The sequence below is a fragment of the Oryzias latipes genome, chromosome 2 (assembly GCF_002234675.1).
Source record: "Oryzias latipes chromosome 2, ASM223467v1".
Classification (NCBI taxonomy): domain Eukaryota; kingdom Metazoa; phylum Chordata; class Actinopteri; order Beloniformes; family Adrianichthyidae; genus Oryzias; species Oryzias latipes.
The window spans coordinates 20,186,288-20,198,283 of NC_019860.2; positions in this window are offsets into that span (position 1 = coordinate 20,186,288).

The window sequence follows — 11,996 nt, forward strand, 5'->3', positions numbered from 1 at the left end:
TTTAACGGGGTTTTTAGAAAACAAGAAATTAAGTCATAATTGACACCAAAATGCTTATCTTAGCCCCAGAATCAGTTTGGAGGTACTTTACAGCCTCTGAAAGAGCTGTCAAGATCACTTTGGTTGCATTGACAAGAGGTCACACCACCAAATGGCTCAAAAATGGAAATCTTGTTTACTGTTCCTGCAGTGCCGACCAATTCCTAATGGAAACCTCAGAGATCTTTCACACGACCAAAACAACAACAGCTCTTTTCAGTTTAGCCAAGCAGAGGAGGAAGAGTGGAGAGCAAAAATCCATATCCACTAAATCCCTTGTGTCTCTGATAGCAGAGAAGAAGAATAGAAACAGATTAAAATGACAAACATTACAACTTTTTACTGTTGTGATCATTGTAGGATCAGATTAAAGGTAGTTTTTACTATTTTATTACAGATTTGACACTGTAAATAACCATTCAATATTGTGGAGTATCCTAAAATGCAACAACAACAGAAATCACTATCTGTCTTAAGTCTTTGAGCAAACAAGGAAGAGGAGAGGAGACCTTTAAAATGTATCTGAACGGAAAAATTTAATCCTATATTTGTCTTAAGGTTGAGTCATTGAATCGAGGCTCTTCTTTTAAAAGAACAGAAGTCCAGATGTCATGACTTAACTCCAAGAGGTCACCTGGATGAATGTGGATCTTCAGCCAGATATTGAATAGACAAAACAACACTCCTTTAAAGGTTTAGTTTTACAAGTTAGCAGCAATTATTTTATTATAGAACGTCTATAGTGGTGCTACATGCTATGAAGCAGTCTTCGTGGTAAACTAGACTTTCCCATTGTGATGAACCGTTAATCTCCTTTACAAGGGAAAGTGCCCGACGAGGTGTCCATTATCAGAAATTAAGCATGGCACAGAAGCCTGAACCGTCTAACTTGAACCAGACAACAAAGCTTTCAAAACAAAACAAAAAAATTAAAAGTATTGTTTACATGAAATTCAAACAAAAATAAAAATATATTTATTTGTCTTGCATTTTCCCTTGATTGGCTAAAAATTGATAATTCAATTAAAATGTTATTTATGTACAAACTCCCTTTGACAAAAATTGTCTATTCTTCTCTGTAACAAATTGTCTGATTTATTGTAGTTAGTTTGACATTCAAAGTTGCACAAACTCAAGAGAAATCGGTGGTCTGTGCGCAGGTTTGGTATACTTGAGTACTTAGAAATGTTCTAGCTCACTGCTTTTCTTCATTCATAACTAACAATTGTTTGGAAAACCTGATGCTTTTGCAGGCAACTTTTACCAAAAAGAGCCTGCAAGAATGGAACTCCAAACAATTCCCCGTCACCTCCAAGGTCATCTGTCATCATTTCTCTGCCCGCTGGAAAAAGACCCCAAAGTCCCAGTGAGAAAAAAGTCTTAGCAAGAAGGATGACGGGAATGACTCAATAACCTAAACACGAATATTTCTGATGTAGAAGCCCAAATTCTGACTGATGGAGTTGGAATTTACCGATTGTTTTTTTTTATTTTTTTATTTTCTGGCTTCTTTGCTCCTCAAAAAATAGTTTGGCAACTTTTCCCTCTAAGAACAAAAACATATGGCTATAAAAGTGGAGAAGTCCCCAAAACCACAATGTCCTGTTTTAATGTCAAGGCCGTGTAATTACAGTGAGCTTATCTCGTCATCGCCTTGCCTTCAAAGCCCAATCAAAATGCATATATGCTTTTGATCCAACGTCGCTTCTTTATCGTGTTTCGGCAGGATTATTGGGATCACTGTCTGTCGGAAGCAATCTGAGGACCCAGATGGAAGCATGACCAGCCAAACTCCGGCTTTTTCTGCTTGGTTAATCCGACAGTACCTTCAGAGGAGATCCAATTAAATCTCTCCTTCAAAGAATATGTGGCTGCTGGGGCATCGGAGAGATGAGAAGGCTGGGCAGGACGATGAGAAGGGAGGATGGGGTCTGCGATCTCCTGTTTTTTAATCATTCCAGATCAGTGTAACTCTATTTAACCAGCTGATAACAGCGCCATATGTATGTTAATTAAAGGTGGTGAGAAATTTGTCAACGCTCATCGTTGCAAAGGAAAGCATACAACAGTACAACAGTCTTAGTGAGAAGGCCCTGGTTTAAATCCTGGCTTGGACCTTCTGTGTGGAGTTTGTATGTTTTTCCCGTGCATGTGTGGGTTTTTCTATGGGAACTGCACTCCAAAAACATGGTTCATTAGTTAACTGGTGTCTCTAAATTGCCCTTATGTTTTAGTGTGTGGCCCTGGAACAGACTGGCCACTTGTTCAGGGTGTATCTCGCCTTCACTTAACAGGACCTGGGTTGCCGCCTGCAGCACTGTGACCTCAAAAACGATTCAGGGGGTTCTGAAGATGGATAGATAGAACTGAAGCCGCAGCATTCTTTGGTACATTGTATTAAAAAAAAACAATGTCTTGCCATTGGAAATGCTATAATTCACCTGTAGCACAAGTTAAAAATGAAGAAAAACTATTCAGTTGGCTTATGCTAGGCCTGTTGTAATGTAATATAGTATTATCAAATGTATTAAATTTAGCACAATACACATGTTTGACACCTTAAACATAAAGATATGCAAATGTATGCAGTAATGATGGAACAATTTACTTTCCCCACAATTTAGTTCAATGGTAGCACACGGTTGGGTTTTAAACCAAAAGCTGTCGCATCCTTACTGGTCAGGTATCTGGGAGGATTGAGCCTTCTGTTCACTTTCTATTGGTTGTTTCTCATGCTTAGCTGCATGGTAACGCAGTAGTAAGCGCTCTCACCGCATAGCAAGAAGGCCATGGTTCAATTCCCAGCTGGGACCTTTCTGTGTGCATGTTCTCCTCATGCCTGGAACATGAAACATCCTTCATATGTTGATTGGTGACTCTAATCTGGACAGACCAGATTTGAGTTTTAATTATCACTCATGTTTAATGTCAGTCATTGTGAGTTTGGTACCTTTAGCCTTATAGTTCATGTTTAAGTTTTTGCATGTGCATTTCTTTATCGAACAAAGCCTGTAAAATTAAGAAGCAGCTTGTTTCATGGCCAGAGGCGGTCCTGGCCAGTTTATTGCCTTAGGCGAATGCCTTGTCATACCATTTAAGGACTTATAGGTTAGCAGGAGGATTTTGAACTTGATTCTAGATTCAATTATGTGGTGCCCCATGTCCAATGTTCAAAACATTTGATTGACAGATTTTTGACCCATTACTGACGACATCTGTATCACAGAAAAATGGCAGCTGAATTGACTTTATTTGGTTGGAACTGGAAGTTAACCATTTTCTTTGGTTGACTTCACACTCACTCGGTAGAGTTTTCAGAAACAGTCAATGGGTCTACCCAACACTTACTTTAATTTGACCATGGAGGTCTGTGGGACATTTCTCAGTCAAGGTTAACTGAAGAAATTCTGCCTTTTATCACCACCAATGCTTAGTTTTCTCTGCTTTACATTATGATTCTTTTGTTCAAGGTTTTATTTTTTTAGATTTGTATTTTTTTAACTCAACTTTTGTTCTTCAAGCATTTAGGTTTAGGTGATAGAACCAGAATTGCTGCATGTTTTTGGTAAACACATTCATTCAGGAAATAAACATTAGATGGAGTCAACTCATTTGTTTCTATAGGAACATTTTGTGGTCAGGTTCCGTTTTTGTCATTCTGGCTAAAAAATACCCACAATCCCTGGCCTTTTCAAGAATACACAGTTAGCCTGACAGTTATTGGAACGTGTCCGGTTAGGAGTTGTTAGGCTGCAGATTTAAAAGGCCACTCCACCATTTAAACATATTTTACACTTAAATCTGAAAACTCAAACTCTGTTCCAGCACAGCTTTTATACCTATATAAATCTAGACAGGTCCAAAAAACATTTAGGATTCGTTGTAATCTCATTTTTTTATGGTTTCGTTTATTTTGTGTGGCTTTTATGATTTTTAATTTCATCATATGCATGCTTGTAATCTGTAAAGCATCTACATGTGCAGAAATGCTTGAAAAGATGCAAACAACACTGCCGTTTTCAACACCTTTTAGTGACGATCAAATAGAAGAAAGTTTACGCTGTGACCTGTTTTATGAAGTCCATGCATAGACACTAGTGTCTACAGGAATTAGACACAAGTGCAAACTCAAACACAAGACGCTGAGATGCATACCGGTTTATTGGTAATATGCTCTAAAGCTTGGATTCTACTAAGTGATCTGAGCTTTGAGGCAGCAGAGGTGCTGACTCTCCTATAAGACAGTTTAGACCTCCTGTGTCCTCTCCCTCATCCTTGAATTTGAGCCAAAGAAAAAAGCCTCTTAGGGATCCGAACGGCTTTATACAACTTATTTTATTTATTTTTGTAGGAGAAGGCTGAAAAGATCCTGATCATAATGGAGGCCAGCCACAGTGTGACATCTGCTTCATACAAAGTATCTTGAAATCATGCAGAATGGATTGTCCATAGAGAAAGTTGGTCAATTTTAAAGCTTCTATCGTTTTTTGATCAAAGTGTTCCCAGTGGTCTTTTCATTAGGATTCCACCGTTTTTAGGTAACATTTAAAAAAAAAAAACAATCAGTGTTGTTTTCTCTGACATAGTTTCTGCAGAGCGGCAGGATTTCAGTATAGAAATTTGCCTTTGAGGTGTGGGCGGGACCGTTGGCGCACAGCAACCCCGCCCCTCTTCCCCTCCCCTCTTTATTTACATGCTCTCCCGCTTGCTTACAGCCCCTTACACCAGGGAGCTTGTGGCCCACGTATTTTTGACATCCCAAATACGATCCTATCGTCAAACTGGATTTTTCGTCTCTTCCTGATTCACAACGATTTCATTCATTCATTCATCTTCTTTACCGTTTATTCCCTTTTGGGGTCACGGGGTTGCCGGAGCCTATCCCGGCCACTTGGGCGTAGGCAAGGGATGCCCTGGACTGGTCGCCAGTCTGTCGCAGGGTAGAATATCGTCAATCATACATCCTTTCGCTCTCACACTCACACCTATGGACAATTTAGAGTTGCCAATTAACCTGTGAAGCATGTTTTTGGACGGTGGGAGGAAGCTGGAGATCCCGGAGAGAACCCACGCATGCACGGGGAGAACATGCAAACTCCACACAGAAAGGTCCCCCATTGATGTTGTGTTTTTCATGTCCCCCAGCCGGGACTTGAACCGGGGGCCTTCTTGCTGTGAGGCAAGAGCGCTAACCACTGCACCACCGTGCAGCCCATTCACAACGATTTGAATAGTTAAATACTCAGAAATGCAATATTGAGTTTAATTTGCATTATACATGTCCTCCATCATCAGAAACATCAGCATTTGCCACTTTGCCTCATCCTCCATGATGCTTTTATTATCTCAATACATAAAATACATAACAATGACTGTATCCTAGTGAGAAACAAAATATGCTTAAGAAGACCTTTATGTGACATCACAAAAAGCCAAGTGTTGAGCTTCTATTGCAGTGTTCATCAACCAGTGTGCCGCGGGAGATGGTCAGGTGTGCCGTAAGAACAAACTGGCTCTGATAAAACACTGAGTAGTTAGCAATATGAAAGATCATAAAATACTTTTTTCTTTGTGTTTATTTGATTCTATTTAAGACACTTTGATAAGAATGATGGTAGGGCGATTCAGCCGCACCTCTTTTGATGGAAAGTCTATGTAAGCGTACTTCTATGCACATTAGACTTCTGGTTTAAAACTCTCGCGTTCACGGGTAGCTATACAAGTCTTTAAGGTTTTTGGGCTCTATATGTACTAAACGCACGGCAATTGAACTGTGTAAAAACTTAAACCAGTTGAACTTTGACCAACTAGGGACATAGATTGGATAGTAATGGGGTAGTGAAGTTTTGGATTTCAATACAAGTCGTTCATTTATCGGATTAGAGCTGTTAAAGAAAAACAAAAAGCCTTGAGCAAGATTTGCAAGATTTGCACTGCTTCGACATTTTGCACCAAGCCTCTTCCAGCTGTAGGTACATGAGCTGGTATCGAGTACCGCCGCGTAAGTGCGTTCTTGAATGCGCCACAAGTGCTTGTGTACGTAGTATTAGGATTAGTTGGTTAAAAGTTAGAAACAAACCTTTGAAGTCAAGGGTTGTTCATAAAAACACAAATTCTGACTTTTACCACAATGTTTGTAAGCCAATAGTGTAGTTTTTGAAACTCTTGACCGTGATGTAGATGTGATCATCGTTACATAAAAATGTGATGTTCTCATACGTTGGACCAAATGGATTCATGTTGTCCCGTTACCAAAACGTTCAAGTTTTTGCTTTATGTGGCCTGTTTAGAACTTTTACGTGTAAAAGTTCAGGCTGCATCTGCCAGATAGAAGGGGAAGAAAGGCAGGGCGCCATCCAGTGCAAAGCTTATGTAAATGAAACTTCTAAATGACCACATGCATCACAGGAACACACAATTAAAGGCTAATGATCTGTCAGGTGAAACGAACCGTGGAATACGCATGAAGCACTCTCACACTCAAGCGGAGCTATTTCTGAAACTCCTTCTTGCATACACAAATCGGATGTTTCACTAAAGAAAATGTAAAAAAAAATGAGAGCAGACTTTAACGAAGCTGGCCTGCCGTTTCTGCGGTATGCAGCCCTGACTGGGACATGCTGTATAGCAGCCATGCACCAGCGCTGTGTCCCAGTTTGATCCACTTACTTCCCAAACAGATATCTTCTTTATCTGTGAACATAAACACAGTCGTGTTGCTTGCTTGACAGCAAATTCTGCCTCCAAGCTGCCTTTTTCCCCCCACATCCAAGCTATAAAAATCCCAGCATCCGCAGAAACAACGATACATGAACATGAAAAGAAAATCAAGACAAACATTTTCTTTGAAATTCCGCTCCAATTTTTGCTTCCCGTTCGGTTCTACTGGTGGGCCAGGCTAATCAGAAATCTGTAATTGTTGGGAATCTTGCTCACTCTTGGTTCCTTTCCTTGCTGCTAATGATAGGTAGCTGTTAGAGGTGCAACCTAGCTGGGAAACCAATAAAAGGATACTGAGATTTAGGTTTTAACAAGAGAAAAGGGAGCAAAGTGATTTACTGTTGCAAGAATTAGCTATAAGCAGTTTGCTGATTTTAGCCAAGATGAACAAACGTTTGATCAGAGACATAACATTGAATTCTTGTACTTTGTCGCCAATGGAGATCTCCAGTTTGAAAGGAGATAATCCTCCAAATCAAGTCAAATTTGTTGCCTGGACCTCCTTCACAGAGGAAAGGGATAAACTACTAATGCAAGAATAATCAAGGGGTTCTAAAAAATCTTTGGAACAAATAGGTCAGGATGTTGTGTAGCATGAATATTGATGGTCCTGTCTTGAGTTTCCCGCTTGTTTCTTTTCATTCATTGTTATTTTTCTATCCCCATGCGATGGAATAGATGCCTCAGCTGTGGATTTCCTTCAGACTTGTGAAAATGAGGGCTGAGAAACAAAAACTGCAGCTGTGCCTTCTTTTGATTTTCCACCAGTTTGAAGCATTTTTCTTCCTGAAGCAGCTTTGGTTCCACACCCGGAAATTGTCATCCGCTGAAGCAAATGTGTCCACGTCACTGTTCTGTGGGATTGTTTGCCTTTCCAACTTTTTTTTAGAGGTTTCAAATGAAGGTAGGCAATCATTTTTAAGGGTGACACTTTACTGAAAATGCTACAAATAATTCTTAGACTTGCATGAGGGTCTGAACATTCAGTTAATTAAAGGATGGGGGAGACAACAAGGACTGATCCGCTGTTTTAACCAACTCTGCAGCCCAGGGAGTGAGTGTCCGCCCCGAGGTTGGAAGGTTGTGAGTTCAAATCCACGGTGGAGTCATTTATTAAAAGCCCTGTGATCTCCATACATTCACATTCCCACCAGACGCGATTCGCGCATCACATTCGTGTTGGATGCCTCTCTTTTGTATCAAATTTACTACTCGACACCTGTCCAAAAATGTGCTCGACGCCTAGAGACCCCAGATGCCTGTGGAAGGAGCTAACACCAAATATTTTGCTACATGGAGCGGTGTCAGTGCTTGATCATGGAAGACATGGAGGGTGTTTAGAGATCAGATTTATTTATTTTAAAAAGCTCTACAAAAGCATCGGTAATGATGTTCCATGTCTGGGTTCATGAGATCATTCAAATGCTCTCTCAGCACGGTGTACTTTACTCCCGCAGCCAGAGCTCTTGCCCAGGGGATTGGTCAGATGCAGACACAATGCATTAACTTAAGTCTTTTGTCCACTTATGTTTGCATTGTTGCTTTAATTCAAATAAATTTGAGAGTATTCCAACCAGAACGACCTGGTCAAAGACATGACTTAACATCCCAAATGTGCAGAACTTTTATTCTATTGTTCAGTTCATCCAATAAGATATGCAACTGATTTTTATTTCATTTCAGTGCTGGACTCCAGGGTCCATTAATAGAAAAAATAAAAAAATAATGGATCTATCTATCCATTTATCCATATATAACTTAAAGGGACTGAAGCCACACATTACCACCGCCATGTTTGACTGTTGATGATTTTTCTTAATGCCTTTGACTTTTACAGCAGAAGGGCATACACTCATGAATAAAATATAGACAGTGCAGACGTTTTTGTCAAATTTGAGTCATGTGAGTTGTTCAGAAATCAGACAAAAATAAGAAAAAAAAATAACCCAGCTGTCTGAAGCTACACAGGGGGAAAGGGTTTTCCTGGCAACTCCCACAGAAACATGTGAGCAGACTAAGAGCGACCCCTGACACTTAAGTCCTCATGAAGGATGTACTTTCCAAAAGTTTTTGTTTGTTTCATGTAGTTCAGAATGTAAAATGGGTCAATAAAAATTAGCACCACACTTCTCTTTACCACTCTGGTAATTCATACATTAACTCAGTCCTTCTCCCCTCTCAAAGATGCTAATGTTTACATATCTAAACAGAAAAGAGCTGTAGTTATAATTGTCTATCTTTTTTCATTGGCAGTAATAATCTCACACTGAATCAATGTCAGTCCCTGGTGCTATTTTCCTTCATCAACATATTGCCGAATGTGCGGCCTTGCTGCAGGGAAGGTGGTGGAGGGGACAGCAATGCTGGAAGCGGAGGCGGAAGGGAAGCGAAAGATCTTCAAAGCATCTGCTTTACAAGTCTGATGTATTCTCGCTAGCTGCATTAAAATCCTTTGTGCCTCATTAGGCTGCGATTTTGGGACCGTGCCTTTGTGCGCTGGACAAATTCTGTTTGAAATGCAAGCGGGGAGACTGATCTCTCTGCTGTCAGCAATCCCATGAGCTCAGGCTTTGTAGGGAAGAAGATCCCTCGTCTCCGCCAATGAAGGTTCGATTTGATCTTTTGATATTAGGACAAGTAAATATTTATAATGACAGTGACTCAGATAAGACACAAATGTTCATTTGTGTCGCCAATCTAAAAGATGGCTATTTGTGTTGTCCCATTTCCAGTGTGATGGTGACAAAACCCAAACCGATAGCAGATGCTGGATTTGGATGAGTGGATCTCTGCTCAGACAGACAATACTGTGTCAGAATTCCTTCACTTACTACATAGTGCATTTTACAGTACGTTTACCATGTTGTAGTGCTGTCCAAATTTATAATTCCAAAATCAATAGCCCTAGAAATATGCCAGAAGTCTCTGCAAAATACCAATAAACAACGAGGCTCACTAGATTGGTGAAGATAGACTGCAATGTGTTGCATTTGAACAGTTATAGGGGGAAAAAAGTATTTAAACATATTTTTTATAAATCATCCAAGTCATTAGAACACATAGTCTTCAGCAAATATAATTTATGAGGTTCTTACTTACTTGTATTTGCCATTTATTATAGTTTATAGTAGTTAGGGAAGGAATTTGGACATAGCCACTGTGTTATATTTCCATCAAATCAACACTTGTGAAACAAAGGTTAGGCCTAACTGGGTCTAATCTTCCTTTAAAAAAAAAAAAAAAATTGAAGTTCCAATTACCGGTATGTTTAATATAAGAAGTAATAAATTAGCTAAACGTAAGGGCACAGTTCAAGTCTTGATGTTGAAATGTCATATCCTGTAATCTGCAAAAGACTTGTAAAAAGAGAAATAATTTGTCTTTTCAAGAGGATCTCTTGAAAAGATGAACTCAGAATTGAATGTGTGTAAATGTGAGGATATGAAACATCATCAAGACCATATCTGCCTCTACTGTGACAATACCTAAATATATATTTAAAAAAAAACGCCCCTCTCACCCTCCGCGGGTGGTTTCTCCTCCAAGCTTGGGTCCTCTACCAGAGGCCTGGGAGCTTGAGGGTCCTGCGCAGTACCTTAGCTGTTCCTAAGATATATATATATATATATATATATATACACAGTAAAACTTATAGGGGACCTGGATCGAATGAGTGTGACGTCATCCACAGAAAATGCCCTTTTGGCTCCAACCAAATGAAGCCATGTCAGTCGCCATGTTGGACCCAGACATCATCAATAAGCAGTGATTAGTTCAAGTCAGCCTGAATCAAGGTTTCTATGGCTATAACTCTGGTCAGTCACTCCCACCACTTGAAAGCGGGCTACACGACATCTGTCAAATGTTTCAAACGTTGGACGTGAGACCACCTACTTTTATCGAGGCATCTGAATGTTCAGTTCATAACTTAAACAGCTTGCATTAAAAATGTTGATGATCAAAATAATAATTAAAAAAAAAAAAGGTAGCGGAGCAAGAATGGTTATTTTTTCAAATAGAATGACTAACTGCTGTTTATTTCTCTAGACAAGTCTGTGGGATTTTGGCTTCTTGAGCCAGTAGGTACTTCCTGTTTGGAACGAGACGGGGGGGTCTCTCAGTCCAGTACTCATATACCAAAGGAGACCCACCCCTTTTTACTAAAGCTAGACTTTCATATGAAAGTGTATCAGTACACTGTGATTAATTTACACCTCCTGGTTGGTTTATCAGTCATTACTGAAACCTAATTTATTGTCTTTTAAAAAATTTCGTTTCCATGACAGTTTTGTGTCATTTATTTCCTTCTATATTCTCTTGCACTTTACTTATTGAAACCCTAAACTTTACAATGAACTTTATAAATGCGTGCAGTCGCCAGAGCACAAAGATTTATCTACCCTATCTTTGAGAAGGGAAAATCCATGTTGCACTTGAAGAGACAAGTTGGTAGTGGGGTGGGGTACTCTAAACCCCAGACAAGTCCCGCATCACGGACCAACTCATACATGCGTTATTCCGCCGGCCAGGAGGGCGATCTAAAACTCTGATGAACGGTGAAAGGAAGCACGAAATGAAATTTGCATGAAGTGATGAATCAAAGATCGGCTGGTAAGGGTGATATCCCCCTCTCCCCACCTCCATCCATGCTCACCTTACAAACACACACAAATGCACGAACTATTGAGGCGTAAGCACTCTTTCCACCGCCTTAAACCGCAGTTATACAGAAAGCAGACCCGCAGCTGCAATCAAACATGACAAGATGCAGAAGCCAGAGACGCTGACGACTCGGAATACTAATGACATGCTGGATTCTGGGATGATATAAATCACGTCAGAAGACACTGCGTGACCTGCACGACTTATGCAAAAACGCTTACATGTCTTGGCTGAGGGTGTTTGTGCTAGGAGTTTATTATAGTAACACGCAGCGTTCACAACCACCACACTGTTGAGGACCATTTCTCTCAGCTGTCAGTTTAGTGAAATTAGGGAGAAAGTGCAGGAGATGTTTCTCAGATTCCACGAAAGGAAACAGTGTTGTGATGGTTCTCAGCTTGACGAACCGTCAGATTGCATCAAAACTATCCCAGTTTTATGATCGGTTAGAAAATGCATGATATTGCACCAATCTGCTTCAGCTTATTTGTGTTGACATGACTGTTAAAGGAGAGTGGCGGACAGGCCTTGCAGTTGATTTTTTGAAGCCTAAATCAACAATCTAACCCGTTAAT